This window comes from Gymnogyps californianus, chromosome 4, assembly GCF_018139145.2.
Source record: "Gymnogyps californianus isolate 813 chromosome 4, ASM1813914v2, whole genome shotgun sequence".
In the NCBI taxonomy this organism is placed as follows: domain Eukaryota; kingdom Metazoa; phylum Chordata; class Aves; order Accipitriformes; family Cathartidae; genus Gymnogyps; species Gymnogyps californianus.
Genome location: NC_059474.1, coordinates 4,682,362 through 4,702,511, shown reverse-complemented (window position 1 = coordinate 4,702,511; position 20,150 = coordinate 4,682,362).

Below are 20,150 nucleotides of genomic sequence, written 5' to 3'. Positions count from 1 at the left end.
GAAAAACAGTATTAGTGGACTATAAATTAACACTGCGGAACACTCCTTCTCTATCTGAATAATCATTTTAGTTTAATTGTATAGAGACTGAAAAACTTAATATTCCTGAGAGGGAAGTGGCTCCCAAGTTACAACTTTGCCTTAAATTTAGGCCTGTCTTTTTTTTTTTGCCTTTTTTTTTTTTTTTTTAAAAAGGCTTTGAAACAATTAAGAACAGTTTTAAATGAGCTGATTCAACCAGTCTTTGTTCTGGACAAATTAGCATAGTGCCAGTATTAATGGTGTATGTTTATTTACACAGGTAATTACATAAGCCTCAACATAAAATGCCTTCTGACCTCATACTTTCTGTGGGCTAAAATATCTGATGTTGCTGTCAAATACTACTTCTTCTCTCCCAAAATATATCTTTATCTGTGGAGGCTTTTATATTTACCCTTATCCTATTACACTGATCCAGCCAAATGGAGGCATCTCAGTGGCCTCACATTAGAGACAAAATCCAAGAAAGAGGTTGCTAATTCACTGAGCTTTTCTTAGATCTACAGATTTTCAATATAGTTACAGCTGACCTTGAAACTTTCTCTCAGATTTGTGGCCTAAGAGATAACGGCAGAAGTGCTGATAGACTAACTACTGTTTTGGGATATGAATCTTTGTTGAGTTTACTCCCACTAGCAGTATAACATTCTGTATCTGAAGTATTACTTATTCTAGTACTCTTACCTCTGTCAGCACTATAAGTAGTTATCTCCCTCCATATCATTAAGGGAGAAAAATCCCGTGGAGTGGCAGGAAACAATTTACACTTTGGAACAAGGGGGGGGGGGGGGGGGGGGGGGGGGGGGGGGGGGGGGGGGGGAAGATAACACAATTTCAGTGCAAGCCATAAGCTGTGTTGCAGTGAGAAAGGACTGTAGTCTCAAAGACTGACTGAAAACAAGATTGTTGTTACTTTACTCTTACAAAAGATTAAAACAATCTTAAGATGCTCCAAGGGAGTGTGTGTGGGGGGGATTTCCCGCACACACACATCCAAACCCTTAGGGTATCTTTTTTTAAATTTCCAAATAATTCAAGAAGAATATTGATTACCTTGCTCATTTTCTCAAAGACAGAAAATAAGGGGTAAAACTAATATTTTCAAGCTTTACTGTATGAAATCAGGTTATTCTAGTGGCAGGTAATGTGTTCAATATCTTTTCAAACTATATCACTTACTCTTTAAAATTCTAAGTCTCATTCTCATGACAAAAAAAGCACTGACGTTCAGTTTAATTATTGGGATCAGATCATCAAAGGAGGCATACCGATTCATATGCGCCTATGTCATCACATCAACTGAGATACCATCATTTATTGGAAGAGAACAAAACAATGCATAACATCTTTTTATATCCTAGGAATCAATTGTTTGCACCAGAGCATCAAGTAGCAATGTAAAATTTCCCCCAGGTTCTGTTGGTGATTATTAAAAAAAATTAAAACTAAAGAATTTATTAGAAAACCCTAAAAGATCATATACCATTTCTGGGTGCTTGTAAGGTACTGAACCATGAGTTAGAGGGATCATTTCTGGAGTTATGAAGTTCTTCGGTGTTCGTGGCCATCCAGACCTTGACATTTCTGGCAGGAAAACACATGCAGACATCCACTATTATCAGTTCCCATAGTAGTTCAAGGTAGGTATTTGCCATTTAAAAAACAGGCTGAGATCTCTGACACTCAGCAGACAGCACTGAGAGAAGCAACAGCTCTGCTACAAAAAGGTTAGAAAGCTCTTTGTTTAGGTGTCTTCCATAAACATGCCAAGATCTAAATAACTGTTTGCATTGATTTCCAGTGATCCGTGTCTCCTGGAAGTGAAGAAAGCTTTTACTCAAATGATGCTAAATAATCTAAAGGATCTTCTAAGCAAAGAACTGATGATGCTATGAGACCTGAACAGAGACACAAAGCTTCAAAATTAAGCCTGGAACAATTCGCAGTTGTGTCCAAATGAATAGGTTGTACAGTGAAAACTAAGTATCCAAAACTGAGAGAGAGTCCATACAACTGCGTATTTGTCAGTACTGTGATCATTTTACATGAGATTTCAGGATTGCGTCATGTAGTTATGGCTTTCTCAACATTTACAACTTGATTTAGCACAGGCTAATCCCTGCACATGCCATCCTAGCACGCTCCTAACCAAAACCACTGTTTCCTTGAGTTCACAGAAGTTCTACTTTTTCTCTTCCTCTTCACGCTTCATGATACAAGTAATGGCTCTGGTCATACTCCAAATAGTTTCAGTTGTTCAGTATTAATCTGGTATATTATGTCCAGTGCTTGTTTGAAGAAACAATATTGAAACATGACTTTGAAAAAATGGACCAAGACATAGAAAATATATTGCAAGTTGCATATGAAGATGACCAGCCAGGACAATTTTAAAGCACCCAATTTTCACATGACCCTAGATGAGTCAAGGGAACATGCTTTTAATCAATAAACCTGTCTGACGTGCTGCCAAAGATATGTTTTGGACTTACAGAAGTTCTGAGAATGATTTGTAAACATTTTGCTACCAAAGCTTATTTTAAAACCCCATGATGTAATCTAAATACAGGGGAAAAAAGAATCAGGAACATTGAAAATACTTCTTAAAATGAAGTATGGGAAAAGAGTTAGTTTCCTGAATTTGAGACCAAATTGGCCAAGTATATCTTAATGCTCCCCTACTTGTGAGAGCCTGCCCTGGGCACCCGCGAGTGAGGACCAAATCAGCCACCCTAAATACACACGCTGACTGAGAGGGAGGGAAAGGAAGAAAACACAAGGCCTCATAGTCCCCGCAAGCGACGTGGGTTGCAGAAGGATCCTGAAAATGATTGTAACAATCACGAACAAGTGAAACTAATATAAAATTGAGTTTTCCGTTACCAGGCACAGCCATCAGACCGGGGAAAGGGAAGGCACTTAGGAGTACTGCAGGGGAACGGGTGTTGCTGGGTAGATGCTCGGCCCAGTGTACTTATCAAAGGGACTACGCAACCATCTAGGAAATTGCTACTCTCAGCATGTGCAGAGCAGGCAATTGCTAGCAGCTATTAAATATGCTAATCATGCCATGGGGCTAACTGGAAAAGGTGCCCTCTAAATGAAAGTGGGCAAAGTTACATGTGATGCTAGAATGATGATGGAGGGCTTGAGGACAGAAAGTGAGGAATATGCCAGCCTTCTTTCACATGCTTGATATTATTGTACTCACGATGTAATACTTTCTCTAGTTCTTTTTCTGACTAAATTTAGGAAAACTGAATTCTATCCTATTCCTGCGCATTCATTCTGTTCCAGCAGTCAAGGTTCCAAACATATCAAAGCACAAATTTTAACTATACTGTACCATAACTAAAGGGATAAGACCACTGGGGGTAGAGCAGATAATATTCTGCAATCACAAAATAGCTGCTTTGCCAGTGAACAGGCTGTTTAGTTAGGACCCAAGAGCCTCAAGTTTTACTTTTTGTTCTGCAGGGTGGCCTTGGGCAATTACTTTGCCTCTTACCCCAACTTCCCTTTCCCACCTCTACAAAGGAAAATGATCTGCTTCTAACAAACGCTGCAAGAGATGTAGATACTCCTTAACTTTAGAAGCCATGTACCTGCTTAACTGACCCTTATCTCCCACAGCAAATATTCTTTTGCCATTAAGAAAAAAAATAACCTGGAAAAGGCAGCAAGAAAGAGGCTTCATTAATGTGGAATTAAGATTACCCTTATATTCTTCCACGATTGTTGGAAGTAGTACTCTTCCACCTAGGGAACATAAATTATATGGCAATAATATCTTGACTGTACTTACCGAGAAGCTCAAACACTTTGTGCTTGCAGATTATGCACTTTTTATGGAGAAGAGGGTTCACGATAATTATTGCTTACCATTTAAATCCCCTCTCCCTTGAAAAAGGAAAAGCTGTCTAGCTGAACCGTACTAGAGAAGGTACCTGTCCTAGTCTGAGTCCCTAGCTTTCTCCTAGGATCACCATCACACCTCTTTTGCAACCCATTGCCTAATATTCCATGCTGTGCTCTCCCGCCTACAACTGCGGCTACAGACTGCAAAAGTACCACACTTTACAGTTGACAGTGTCAATGGCAATACTCAGGAAATAAATTCTGAGCCACCCAATATTGACAAGCACCTTCAATCACACAGAAACAGCAGAGCATCACCAGTAGCTGGTGGCACATCTTTCCTCATCTCACACATCGCTGTTTGCCTCTCCCTCAGCTTCCATTACAGTTACCTTGGACAAAGCAAAAGTAGTTTAGTGACTGCAGCTAGACACCACGAATTATCACTAATTTGGGTGTAGAAAGAGTCTGCATCACATTAGCATTTATCATTTGGGTATTTTCTCTTTTTCAAACATTTGAGTGTCACTGCTGATGTTCTGGAAAGGCAGATAAACCAGACAGCAATCTGAACTCTACTTAATAAACTTGTATTAATGAATAAAAGAACTGGTCTGTGGTGTACTCTTTTAAATTTAAGTTTTTAAGTTTTTTTCTGATAACTGTAACAGTATTAGAACAGTCTCTTTGTACTGAGAAAGTGGAATTCATAGTTGTCATCAGAATTGTATTTTTATTGGTGAGCTGGAAAGAGAACAGAGTCTATAATATCATATTGGTGGTGTGCTTCCACATTCGCTGCTTATTTATTTCCCAAGACCTTAGGACTTTTTTACTTTAATCAGTAAAAAAAAGCAGCAACTTCCCTTAATATCTTTCAGGTCATACAATGTCCATATTGAGGCCACCACTTGCTGTTTTTTCATCTGTGGTGGTTTGGGGTTTGGGGTGGGGGGTGGTGTGCGATGAAGAGGGAGAGGGAACAGCGTTTGAGAAAGAATTGTATAACTGAGACTACATCCTCTAGCTGTCAGTCAAACTCCCAGGCAACAAATTCTGCATCCAAGACACTCAATTTTAAATGAAGAGTTAATTACTGGGTTTATTTTTAAAGGGGTAAAAAAAGAAAAAAAAAACCCCACAGTTATTCCAACTTTCAGTAATTAAATATTGAACCATAGTATGATTTAATGTATCCTATTCCTGTTTCAGCCTGGTCACGTGCTCCTTAAGAGATTTATATGAAAACCAATACATAATCATTAGCAATTTGTCTTCATCTGTCAAAAACCATACAAGTCTCATCCACATCAAGAGTGATATTTCTGTGGTTCTTTCTGTATATGCAGCTGACAATTGTCATGTTCTGGAGCTTTAAACAGCATAAAGGCTTCACTGATACTGTATCTAATGAATCCACGCACTTCTGCATTCACATTAATATTTACTGCTAATTATTGTTGTCAATACAGAGCAAGTAAACGAATTGCGGGATTCATTTGGATTTCTGAGTGAGGCTAACATTTCACAGCAATATCTTAAAGCCTCAATACATCCCATGAAGTTTTATCAGACTTGTGCCATACAGCATAATGGAAATAAATGCCAAAGGCATTAAAAATATAGTCCCGTACTGTTCTTTGAAAAACCAGCTCTATGATCACATAATAGCATAGAATGTAACTTTGTACTTCAAATATTTTTAGTTTCCTTCTGTGTGCATGAGTGCATTGATAAGATAGTGAAACATAAAAATAAGATATAACTGAACAGCTTTCCTGTATGTGCAGCTATGCAAGTTGAAAAGATCAAAATCAGCAGCAGGAGTAAAGCAGCCAAAAATCACAGTTTATGAAGGTCTTATAGGAAGATTATTGCATTACCTCCAGTACAGAAGAGATACTGATCTGTTTTAAACTGATTCCAAATCCATTTGGACTTCAGAATAGTTTGGAATGATCTGGTTTGCTCCATTTTACTGTGAGAGCTCATTTTAAACACGTATCGTAAATAATAGGGTTTCAGAGAGCCATAAAATACCAACCAGTCCACTGTCATTTCCCTGGGCTGAATCAGCCCCACTTAACTCAGTTTTGATTAGAGCCACCCACCACGGAAAACACGCAGTGATGTAAGCTGGGCAGCATCCTCCAGCAAGTCCCTGTAGCGCCTGACTGGTAGGGACCACATGAGGAACCCTGCGCCACAGCACGTCCTACCTGTGACTGACGACTTTGGATCATGGCCATACCTTTAAACACAGAGCATGTCATCTGACATGAGATGCTGTGCTGTGATAGAGTAGACTCAATAGGACCTGGGTATTTATAGGAGGTGATAGTGATCAAAGGCATAGCTGATCACCTAAAGCAAGCTCAAGGAAAGTTAAACAAGTCAAACCAATTTAAAAAAAACAAACAAAACCCACAACACACCGAGATCTTAAATTGAAGTATCTTGAAGCATACATGTTAACCAGTATTTCCTGCCAAATTCAATGAAGTTTAATTACTAGCTTTCATTGAATTAGCTTTCTCTTTCATATCTCATTTTTCCTCACTTCAGTCCCCAAATCCTGCAACAGAGATCTATGAAGTGTTTAATGGCCGACATGCTTTCAGCCAGAGGAAGTTATGTCAGGTATGTGTGACTGATCCTCATACAGATTTCACCTACCAGCTCACCTTAAGAACACTTCAAGAGTAAAGTTCTCTTGCATTAAGTTTATTAATGTAAGATTGACTGCTGAGCTGAATGCATTACTGCAGCAGAAAAACAAGTGATCAAAACAGAACAATGATTTTTCCTCTCTTCTTAAGAAAGAGTGCAGTCTGCTAAAACCATTCCTGCTGAAGTACTTCTTATCCTGAGAGGTTCACAAATAGCAGGTTTTATTCTCTACACTCACAAGTGGCAAGGTGGTTAGTTTTCAGATTTCATCTTTCCAGCAAGGTCATTTTCCCTAGTGATTCAGCACTTTGGCATTTCATTTTCTTTCTAAAAAGGGGGAAACAATGTCTAGTGGGAGCACACAGACACACACACATTTTTGGAGACCAGATAGAGAAGAAAAGGGTCAGATGCTTTTCTGTTGTGCCAAGGAAGTGATTACACTAACTGGTTGCTTTATTTAGATGTAGTGCAGACAGCTTGCAGTTTGTCCATTAGAACTGTCTTGCTCTAATTACATTGACTTTTGAAAGCTTTGATTAATTACGATACAGAGCAAAGGTTTCGAGCAGAGAGATGACTATGTCAGATGACAGCTGCTGATTCTGATCAGTTTAGGTTAGTATTTACAGCATTTTACATCCCATAATAAACTAGAAACAAAGCTGTCACTAGCAGGACTGTAGACGCTAAGGAACATTTGTACTGATCAAAGAGGTCCATGATTGCAGAAGAGTAACAATTTTATTTTAATTGGTGGAACTGAATGAAAGGAAAGAGACAAATAATAGATTTTTGGTTCAGTCACTGGAGTGAAAATAAATCAGATCAAAGATATCTGTTTAATGGAGAGATGGAATTTTTCTCTTCCATTGAAATAAAAAAAAATGCTCAATTTTTTTTTTTTTCTAATTTTGGAAAATTCATTTGCCATGTGGGGATTGCTTTAGTCCCTATACTGAACTGCAAGCATTTGAGAGCCTATGTAAACTGTCAGATGCTTTGCATCTCTCCACCTCATTTCATCAAAACCTTCAGTGGCTTTCAGAGGTTGGTGCTAGTACTTTCTGATATCTATGGCACTATTATAAAAAATGATATGCTTTCCTGAGTTGCATAAGAAAAAAATTTGCATTCAATTCTCCAAATAGCCATAGAAGGTTTACGTGTCCTTGAAAGCATCAGTTAAAGTAGGATTCATTGAAACCTAACTGATAGTCTGGCTTTTCAATGGCTTTAGGAAGCCAACAGAGGAAAATTGAATTGCCCTCTGCAAGTGCTCCTGTCTCTCGAGGAACTATAGATGGAAGCTAGATGACAAGGTTAGACTAGATGCATAAAGTTACAGGACCTGTGTCTCTCTGCCTCATTTTCTATAACTTTAATTTGGTAATGGCAGCAATTCCCAGGGCTACTATATGAGGGCATATTCATTAACATTTCAAGTCCTGCTACTAATGACAAGTATAGGTGAAAGATTTAAGAGAGTGACACTCTGGCTTCTTGACTGATTTTACAGTGCTGATATTTGTGGCTTCTTAAATCTTACTGTTGCAGCCATTCCCATCTTCTCTGTGTATAGTGGGTTTTTTCAACCCCTAGATAATTTCTGGTATTCTTTTTCTCCTTTACCTACATGTCCTTCTCTTTTGATGTCACTACAGTGATTACTTTCTATTTAAATGCCCCCCAGAAATATATATCCTCAGATTTTATTTCCTGATAATCAGATATTGGCATTTTTTATTACATTTAGTTTTAGCTTTACTAGTTGAGTTGTAGACTGTAACCTGCAGTACTAGTTTCAAGACTGAAATGTAAGTCTATTTGAATTAGCTTTATATGACATTTTTCTTTGTCACATATACGGTTACCCCATCAACCTTCAGACAAAAGCTTAGTGGAAATAGACTGTAGTACTGTTAACCCAGGCTTCTAAATCTCTCTGCTTGAATTTCAAGCTCTGATTAAATCTGAACTACTCCCCAACTTTTAAACTGCTAGTGGGAAGCAGGTCAAATGGGGAAGAAAACAGCATCTCCGGAGAGCATACATCAGCAGTTTTGGGGGTCAGGCAATATAACACAAGAGACACAGAGAAAATTCAAGAGTCAGCTCATGATGTATTGCTTTCCTTACTGCCTTCGAAATGGGGCTCTATCACAAGCAGTACACTGATATATTGATGCTGCATCTTCCTTATCCACCCCATCAACTCCCCTCTCCAGATCTGACATGACTCTTGATACAAAACGGATCCTACACTTTTTCTAAACTAGTTTCTGGTCACTGGAATGTCCCTTCTGGCTTTGCTTTAGGGAAACTAAGAGTTCAAGTTCAGAAATTCAGCTACTTGCCCTCACTGAATTTTAGGGCCAAGCAGTCATGGGACACTGGAAAAATGAAGCATAAGTGGTGTCTTGATGGGAACCACACCTTCAAGACCTTATAAGCAGTTGCCTTCAGAGGAGGCATCCAAATCGCATATTTTCCACCTGTACTGGGGCAACAAAAATTAGAGAGGCACAATCAGCACATAACCTTATGTTTCTTCAAAGGCTGCACCTCAGACACTAACTACAGAGAAGTAAAGGGCTCATAGCAGTGTCAGTATGGGTAATCAAACCCAGCAGCACTAAGAAAAAAAACCTCTAATAACCATCACTTGAAAAATCATATTCCCTACTTCAAGTCATAGTCACACGCATAGCTTTTCAATCTGACATTAGCATTAAACAGAATACCTGAAATTATATATACTGTCTGCATACAGAAACACCCGTACAGATAGCCAGCCGCAGGGGAACACACACAGCCAGTGAGTTAGCAGAAGTAACTTGAACATATGCAAGGATATTTAAGTGAAAGAACAACTCAAACTTCTCTGCAATTAGATCTTTCCCTCACTGCGCAGGATTTTATTTCTGACAATAAAGCTGCAAGCATCTTCTGAAAATTAAGAGGTCCAACCTCTCATCTACAGTCTCAGTTATAGGAACAAATTTTAGAGTTTAACTAAAAACATTGAATATCATTTCAACAAGCAGTTCAATGAAAAACAAAACTATTAAAGTTTAATTATTTATATCTTTGATTTAACACTTGAATAACAGAACCTACCTCTCTTCCGTCTTTCCTTGCATAGGCCTTTCTCAGCATAACCCCCACCAACGTGCCTTCTCTTCCCCCTTCTTTTTACTAGGGGACAGAATGGGCTATTTGCTGGCCTGCCCATCTTGATTGCTTGAGTAGCTATTTTCTCCTGGCTACCACGTGGGTGTTACATACTGCAGTTATGTGCAATAGATTGCACCTGTTGTAACAAACAAGCTGACTTTCCATTGTTTTGGCAAATTTGTACAATCTCTTCTGCCTTCTCTCCATAGGGTAATAGATTCATAACAGAGAACAGAACTGAAAGCACTGAAGGATGCCAGGTCCTCAGGAGTACTGAGTCAGGAAATCCCCAATGATTGTGGAAGGGGCAGAAAAAGAGCTTCACCTGATGGCAATGATCTTTAAATTACTGCCTTAATTAAAAATTCCCAACCTGAATCCAGAAGTTCTTAATCAGAGGTGGGAGTACGTATTTCACAAAGAACTATGCTACATCTGTAGCAGAAGAGTATCCTCTCAGTTTCCTGTGTTGAGGGTAACTTCATTCCCTATCTCCTCCTAATAGTTAGAGTTTGATTTGTTTATATCTGTGTGCCCAAAAAGGCAACTCTCCCCACTCATCCTTAATCCACTTCTCTCCATTTCTAGAGCAAGCAAACCTATCCCTAACACTTTGGAAATCTTTTTCCTTTTCTATGAAGTTTCTGTAGTGACTTTTTGTCCTTACCTCATCTGTTTTGAACCTCTCCCTCGCTAACTTCTATGACAGTTCTTTTAAAAAACTTACTGTATTCCCATCAATACCTACCTTCAGTGTGACACTTTGTAGCCACTGTAACAAAGACAGCACAAATGACCAGGCTCCAGAGAACAAATTCACACAAAATGTTACTCGTCTTTTATTGGAAGGAGGGCATAAACAAACCAAAAATAAAACAGAGCCTTCTAGGCTGAGATTGTCCAAAACTACCTTGAAGCTGCTGTCCTCCAAGTCTCACTTAAAAATACTGAGACTCAAACATTTGGTAACACAGATTTTATTTTATATACTCCTATACTTAATTATCAAGTTCAGCAAAGGGAACATCTTTTTCCTTTGGGTTTACACAGGACTTAGCACAGTGAAGTCTAGAATTGCTCTCCCTCTGTGCTACAAATGATGATTACAGTCTCTCTTCTCTAGGAGCAATTTATTTATATTTTTCTAAATGATCATTAGTGAAACATTATTGAACTCATAAAAAAAGGAATGAAGGATAAATTATGTTCCACTAACGAAGACATAGAGAGAGATTCATGTTTTCCTGTTTTGTATCTCACATCCCCATTGGAATTTACCAAGAAGAAAGTTAGATGTATATGAAATTTTATTTACAGCCTACATACTAGCATGTATATCCATACCATGTAATTTGAGAAAAGAGGGAAAATAAGAAGAATATATTAAACAGGAGTGCAGTAGTAGGAGTAAAGCCTCTAACACAACACTCTAAAAACCTGAGTTACGCTGGATCTTAGAACTACTCAAGATTTTCAAGTGCTAATGAAATTTCATTGCTAAAAATCATTCTTTTCAATTGACAGGAAAGAATTTGATGATACTTTTGTAAAATTTTCTTCCTTGTGTTGTTTTCAGCAACTTATAGATCTTTCAGATGGCTTTCAAATTTCAGAAAGAAGAGGGTAGGGTAATCAAACATTTTAAAACTAGGTGTGATCTTCTCCTTTTTCCTTGGTCAGGTCTATTAAATATCTTCACTACATAATCTCAAAAGAAGAAAGGAAAAAAAGAAAAACCCATCTTGTTAATACCGCTGAAATATATCAAACTTAGAAGGGCTGAAAACAGCCAGCAGGGCAAGAACATACAAAAAATTTTTATAACATTTGTGAAATGTTTAAATCCTAAATCTGCAAATTCGTTTTTAATTTTAGCTTGCATCACAGTGGAAGAGGATATTTTTTCCAAAGTTCTTTGAAAGTAATTCATGTCATGACCAGTGTCTTGACTTGTGCCATCTTTGAACTCATGCGACATAAAGAATGGCAGCTTAAGATCTCAGCTCCTATTTTACCAGTCATATTGCACACTTTGCTTTGATCTCAACCAAATTTAGCTGACCTTTCCAAAAAAATCAGGACAGAATCCATTCAATTGCATGAAAAGTTTAGTCTTCTCAACCTAATTAAGGAAGAGAAAGAGAAAAACAACCACTTGAAGGACTATTTGGATAAATAATGACACCAAAGACTGAGGAGAAATTACTGGGCTGTAGCGAGTTCTGTTCCTAGTAACACCTTCTCTTCAGCTGAATCAATTAAATCAATTTTTTTTTATATTCAGGGAAGTATATTGTCACTAATGAGTTTCTTTTATGGCACCATCTTCTTGTCTACAGCCTACCCACCTATGTGTGTTTCTGTAATCAAACTTTTCTCAAAAGTTCATTACTTTCCAATTCTTTTCCTTCTGTCAGTGCAAATTTATTTCAGAAATGCTCCTTAGCTCTTCCAGCTCTCCTTTCTGTATGTTGAAAGAGACTTATTCTCCTGGTTTTGGTTACTTTCTTGCCTCCTGGGACTCCTTTTATAACCTTTTCTGCAAAGATGTAGGATAGAAAGAACTCAAAGCTTTAATATCTTTCCCACAAAACAAAATAATGCATTTACTCTGTTTTTTGGAACAACTGCTTAATCTCTCAGGTCTTTATCATAAGTCGTCTTGAAAACACAACTGGAAAATCACACAGCCTGACTATATCTTTCCCAGGATAGCCTATTGCAGATGTGAGGTTAGGCCAAACAATGCAAGTCTGCTCACAAACAGACTTTATCACCGTCACCAGGTTTAATTCCATAAGCCATATGCATTAGTCGTCCATGGGAAGTCCCATTTCACTTTTAGACCATGATCTCAAAAGAACTTAACGGCATTGGGAGATTTTGTGTCAGTACTCACATTCCCCTGTAAATTACCAGCTGTGGAGAGCAATGTGGGACCTTGACATTGATTTTTCTCTCCCTTCAGTTGTCAGAAATCAGTTTAACTTGGTGGAATTGCATTAGTGGAAATGCATAATGGTCCTAACTCAATAAGGCACATTATTCGTTTGCTTTTTATCTGGTGCCAGTCCCATTGAAGTTAACCAGCCTTGAGTATATTCCAGAATAGCAATGCTTTTTGAGTAAGGTTTGGAATATAAAGCTATTTAGCCTGAATACTTCTCCCCTATCCTAATATAGAACTATACGTTTATAATTTAGGAACCTATGATTTAGGACAGAGAGAGAGAGAGGGAGAGAGAGAGAAAAAGAGTTGACATGAATAACTTCACTGATGTGCCTATTATAGAGGGCTTTCTTAGGAATGGAGAACCGTTACATAAAATGGCCAAATTACCAGCCACTGTCAAAGAGGAAGCGTTGAGAAAGTAGATTCCTAATTAGGAACATCACTTAAAAATTTGTAATTAAGCAAACTGGGTTTGGACTGTTGATCATATACTGACTGCTAAAAGAAGATATTAGGCTATAAAAGAGACTCCTAGACTCTAGAGCAAAGCAAATAATAAAAAAATTGTTAGGGATTGCCAAATCTGGTAGCCCGATAGAGGCAAGGTTGCTGCAGGCCCAGCCAGTGAGGCTAAATGTGCATTCCCAAGAAGCACACATACACACATGATAGACTATATACACATGTAAACACACCTGGCCACACAAATTAAGACAGAAACTCTCATGCAAAGACAGATGGCACAAACAGCCTGATGCTGTTCCTGCCTCTGGTTGATCAGCATGATGATCCATTAGTGGGAAACATACACATATTATATACGATACCGATCTCCCCAGTAGCAGGGCTTAAACAGTCTATTCAGTAACTGGCCCCTTGAGCCTCCATCTCCCCTTGCCTCATACACACACGCATATGCAAACGGGTCTCTCAGTTGACTCCCAGACCCCATAGTTCCTCCTCTATTTGGCTTTGATCTTTCTGATCTGTTCAGCTGTCAAGTTGCAGACCCTCTGGTCTCTCTAGCATCTGGCCCAGACTTAGGTTTTCCTTGATATCTGGCTCCCAAGCCTCTTACTCTACTCGAAGGATAGTCCAACTTGATGTTCACTAGCAATTATACAGTGACTTGTGCACCCACACTATATGCATGCACTCCGATCCCTCCAGTTGCTGGCACCATGGACACATGGAACCCTCTGACCCATGGTCTGACTCCAGTTGCTGGCACTCAGACCTCCATACACACACAGAATAGACACCCTCTTACCCAGTAAAACAGTTAGAAATGGAGTTTAATGAAAAGACGGACCAGACTGCACTGATCATGTCTGTGCGGGACACAGCCAGACAAGCACGCTATCCAGCAATCCACTTAGACATGACCAGCTCCTTTTATCCCCTTAGTACATGCTTGCTCCTCCCCAAACCACCTTGATCCCTCCCTGTCCCTGTCTTTGCTTCTTCCCCTAAATATCCCATAATAAGTCTTGTGCAAACTCAAATGTTCTCATAAAGTGTCCCATATTGCCTAGGTAGTAACCCTTCTGGGTCTGTAAGGTGATCTGGAAAGCCTCTCCTGCTGACTTGGCATGATGGGTATCATCCTGGCCAATGGGGCTGACAGCTTTCCTGGGACAGCCCTGGGACATCTTATCCTGGAAAAGGGGATGGTGGTGCAAAAACACACAAGCTAACTCAATCCTTCTGCTGCAGCCAAACAGTGCTGTGTCATGCAGACACAACCATGCAGGTCTCAAAAGGCCCTCGTCTTAAAACAGAGCTCTGAGCATCCAAAAAATACAGTTCACCTGGTCCTGTTGTTTTGCTATTTTTTTGCCCCAAGATTCCCTGAAGGGTTCCACTGTACAATATGGAAATGCCCATGGGAACACTGATAATAAATGGAAACTTATGTTATAGAACCTTTTATCTTACATTCTTTTAAAACAAAATAGTCCACTCAAATTTTTAAGTATTGTGCAGTCATAAATGCTTTGGCTAGATGAGGCTTGGATTACCATGAAATGCTGATGAAGCTAAAGTTCTATTCTCATTGCTGTAAGGCGTCTTCATAAATGACCACAAATAGAGCTGGACCTAATGTTTAGAGTTTTCTTTCCTCCAAGAAAGACTGAATTAGCTGTAACTCAAAATGGAAAAAATGTCACCACCAAATATCTGAGAACAAATCAGACTATCAAGAAAAAATACATAATATATAAAAACATTGAAGTAAATAGTACAAAGAGAATGGTAGAAAGCTGGTTGCTTCAATCACTTTTAGAAACCCTAAATTAAAGCACTAGTGCTCTAGCAAACTATTATGCATTGAGAGTAAAACAGCTACATAGTCTGGAGCATATTCTGTCTTTCATTTCAAAAGAGTAAATCCAGCTCTCATTTGTACCAGTGCAAACCTAATACACCTCAACTAATTCACCAGAAAAGTTAATTGTGCAGTCCAGAGCAAAAGGAATAATCTGAAGAAAATCCCAGTCTTCAGTATTTATTCCTGATCAGTTTTAATTTCCTCTAACTTTATCCCCAAATTAACTGACAATTATTATCAAACTAGAATCCCCATGGACAGGAGCTCCCATCCACAGGTTGGTTGGCCTGTCTTATAAAACAAGACTTGTAGTAAGTCCATACAATCTTCAAGTCACATGAAGAACTGCATTTTAAGCCTTCTCAGACAAACACAGCTGACTGACTGCCTTATCTCTGTAAGTACTAAGACTATAATAAATGGATAGTAATTTACGTAGTTGTCCAAATAATGGGGTATAATGAAGAGGAGATTAGAACGATGTAAAAACTGTTACATACTATTTTGAATGAATACAGTCTCAAGACAGATTACCATATTACAAGAAAAATGTTTTGATTGCATTCTACATGATCAAGATTTTGTCTCCTTTGGAAATGGTGAGCAGTAAAATTATATCAGTGGAAGATAATTTGTGAGGGAGCTCTGAAATAATATACACACACAAAAATCAAAAGCCTGCAAAGGAATATGCAAGATTTTCAGGTCTGCTTTTGAAGCAGCTGCTAGAAAAAGGTGTGAAGATTTAGAAGTTAAACTCACATTTTTTTCTGACCTAAAGCCTTCTTGAAGAATAGCAAATGTTTAAAAGCACAGCTGGTTCTTTATCATAGTAGAGGTTGCAAGTTCCTTTAGGATAGGTGGAGGATGGTTTGGGCTTTGCATTACAACATTTAAGACAGGTTACGTTCTCTGCTCCTTGACAGACTTTCTCTATGACTTTAAGTCCTTATCTCTTATGCTTTTAGTTCCCTATTTCTAAAAGAGGGGTAATAGCATTTTTCTGCCTCTCAGGAATTCTGGGTGGATCAATACATTAAGGATGCGAGGCATTCAGATATTGAGGTGATGTGAGCTGTACTTCTCCTAGATGGATGGCTGCTGAGTGGAAGCAAAACCAAAGTTTTCAGAATATCAGAGAAATTTATTATTCTGGTCCTTAAACAGTGTAGAGTTGCATGAAGAAAATGTGACCTTGAGATTCTGCAATTCCTATTTTGATTGCCTCAGTGCCCAGAAAAAGACTGTAAATTAACCCAGATCCCCTCAATTTTCTGCTTCATTTGGGATTCCCATTAAGTGACCATCCCCCTGCACTGACCATTACCCTCTTACACTGCTAGTTAAAAGGGAAGGAAAAGTATCATCCTCTTAATATAGCGCTGATGTGATGACCAAGATTGTAACATCAAGTGCATGGTGATATTCTGGGTCTATAAAAAACTTACAATCCCACACAGGAAATAAGTGTGTTACCTATGTATTAAAGTGTCATTCCTCACATACCAGTGACTCTCATATACCTTTGCCTCTCGGTTCCCCATGAGCCACAAAAAACACATTTTAAAAAAAATTCTTTCTTTTCTTCTATCCCACCTTCCTGATCCATCAAGATATTCCAGCAAAGACTACTGCAAATGTAGACAAATGGAACAAACTTGTGAAAAAATGGAGTGGATATGGTCCTACTGGGTTTAACTTTTTCGTTGCACTTCAAAACATTAAAGCAATTCTACCAATATGACCTACCAAACTCAATTCATGTCTAATGCAAGGTAAAATGGACAAAACACTCTCTTAGAGTTAGCGAACTATTATAGCTGAGTAAGGATTCAGTTCAGGGTCAGAAAGCAGAATTCAGATCATTGTTTCCTAAACAGATAAAGTGGAGGTGGGAATGCAAAAATTCATACCTGAAAATCCAGAAATATGGCTAGAAGCAGCAGGCAAGGTGCTAGAAGTTCAAGTTTTATATTCCTCATTTTAACATGAAGGAGGATTAGGAAGTGTTATTACTTTCCTTGCGTTCATCCACAGAACACTGCTAACATAGCAGAGAATTATTTTTTTTGCGCTGAATGAACGGAAGCTATGAAAACCGAAGAGAAGTAGGGTACAGCGTATATTCTTATCTTAATTAAACACTTTCCCATCACATCCTTAGGACAAAGTTCATCTGCTGTCACAGAAATATACTGCCAAACAAAAGAGAAAGGGAATGAGTCAAAGTGGCTGAAATCTCAGATAATACAGCGTGAGTGGTTGCTAGATTCATATTCTTCATGCAAGAGCTGATGTATTTAGTGTTTATTGATTCACTTGACCAATACTTATGCTACACACATAACAAATAAGGTGTCAGGGAAAGCAGTATATCATTGTCTGCTGTTTATGCATAAGCACTCCAAGAATTCTCACAAAGTCTTAATATAAGATCAATTAAGCGCCAACATGATAAATAAAATATTTTATAGTCAGAACTAGCTGGCTTGGCCACTAGAGCATTTATAAAACAAAAACATAGAAATTGCATCAAAGGATTACTAAGGTCACAGAATCAAAACCACAAAAATCAGCCAATGTACTCCAGTGTGCATTATAATATATTTTCTAATTACATGAGCTCATGCTAATTCCTTTTTGTTGCTTTCCACAGAGTGGATGGTGCTCAGTTTCCTCCTGAGTTCTTCAGTGATGCTTATTACTATAGTAACCAAATGCTCCAAAAACATTAATTAATTTTCAAAACATTTCTGTGGAATTAAAGCCGTCTGGACACAGTCCTGGGCAACTGGCTTTAGGCAGGCCTGCCTGAGCAGGGGGCTTGGACCAGATGACCTCCAGAGGTCCCTTCCAACATCAACCAGTCTGTGATTCTGTGAAAAATACTATTGTCCTTATTTTGTTGAAAGGGAACTGAGATAGAGGGTGATTAAGACTGCTTTTTTTGGATCTCCCTTTCAAAACACCTCTGTATAATATTTTAGGCATATTTGCATTTGTCTTTTCAAAGAACAGCTCTCTCCATCTTTAGTTTAGTATTTTTGCAGATGAAATAGTGAGTTTTTCCTCGAGTACCAAAGAACTGATGGTCTCAAAACTGAACCAGCACTCACAGAGGTAGCAGCTAGTAAACTGTCCTAGCATTACCTGAGGAATTCTTAAGATTTTGGGGAGAATCCATCTCCAAGGAGTTCCTAACCTTTTTTAATCATGAAACAATATAGTCAGCTCCATTTTTCATTTGGTAAATCCATCCAGGAACAGCTTTGGGTTAATTTTACATCTCACACATAAGACATTTCCATGTGTGCAGTGAATAAAATAATAGTCCCAAGAAGGTGCAAAGGGCAATGTCTCCTTGTCTTATATACACTTATTGTAACTGTGGTGCATAAATGCACAGAAACTAATTTAGGGTTGCAGAGACAACCACTGTACTGACAGTTTCTGACTTTTGCTTGTGCTTGAATTAAGACACAGGGTACCTATGTTAAAACAATAAATAAAATCTGCAGTTTTCTAGTGTTTACAGCTAACAGTAAGCAAAAAATACATCCAACCCCAGTATAAGAAATAATACTGACATCCACATGGTTCACAAGTGTGCTTGGTGACTCATTTCCATCACACGACTCTCTGTTAAGTAAGCTAGCAAAGTTACTGATAACCCTAGGGGATATTCATCCTTTACAGGAATCAAAGGAGGAGCAGAATGGACACAGTGCATTACTCAGATATTTGCTGAAAACAGAACTCTTTCCTCAGATGAGGCTTGAAACCAAGCCAAGGTGTAAGATGCCTTACATCCCTGCATAAAAGTGTGTTTGTTCCCAGATTTGAGTTCTTCTTCTTCTATGATCTTCCCTTTCTTGAATCTTCGTGAATGGTTCTTGATACCCTGTTCAGTAATCAGACCATCCATTCCCATTTTCCCCATTTTCATTTTCTCTTTCACCTTCCTTGACTGATTATCTTCCCTTTCTCCAGCCAGCTCCTGCTTACAAGTGCCCCTCTTGAGGTATTCAGGAGATACCAGTCTCCATTCTCAGTCCAATCAGTCAGGCCCCGATCCTAACACTAATCAGTCCAAGATCTTTTATTTTTCTTGCCTGCTCTCTAGTTCTCAGGATGCTCATCCTAATCTAGTGATCTCTAAACCTCAGGCTATAATTCTGTTGAGGTGCTTTTACCAGATAGTTTTCTCTACGTTAGCATGTCTACATTTTGGGTTTACTGTAGGGAAAAAAGGCAGAGACTTCTGTGAGCATCCTTCCTTCTGCAAAACTCATCCCAAAAAATTCAGCACAGAGAAGTCATCAAGAACAGAAAACTTCAGCTCAAAAAAAAGACTAAATCTTGTAAAGTTATAAACAGCTGAACACACAGATTTACAACAGGGAGAGTCAGGAAACAATATTATTGAGTCACTAAAACATAAAACTTTTATTAAATGCATTTCTTGATTGGTAAGCGAACATCTAGGTGCGAACAGTGCACTTACCAAATTTGAAGAGGGTATTATACTGCATTCCTCATGTGACTAAGCTAATTTCTATCCTGCTCTGTCTCTGCTTTGTGTATTGAAGTGAACTTCTTGTTCAACCTGCAACACAAGGATCCTGTGCTAGAACCATACATTCTACAGCAAAACAAAATGGAGGGGAGTTTGCCTTTTTTCCTCCAGATTGTTGAATCCCAGAAGTAGAAATGTGGCTGTTACTTTCAAACCATATCAGCACCAGAATGTCAACCTGCCATAGCAATCTGTCACATTAGAATTGGAAGTAATAGGCTCAGCTGCTGTGAAGGAGAAAAAGGCCAAAGACACACAAAAGCTTTAAAAAAAGGGGAAAAAAAAATCTCAAAAATAAATATCTAAAAATTAGAGTCCAATAAAGACAGAAGAAGTTTAATTCACAAAGCATTTAGCTACAGCAGCTTCATAGTAATCTGTTCCCCAGTTAGGTTACAACTACTCTAAATTAGAATGGGATTTTGTACCAGTCAAGATACAAAGGTAAAAAGAAGCTTTGGGGTATGAGCTTTTGCCTAAAGCTTGGATTCTCTAGGTGGAATTTTAGAGGCTAAGGAACTTTGTCTTGCCTCACATCACAG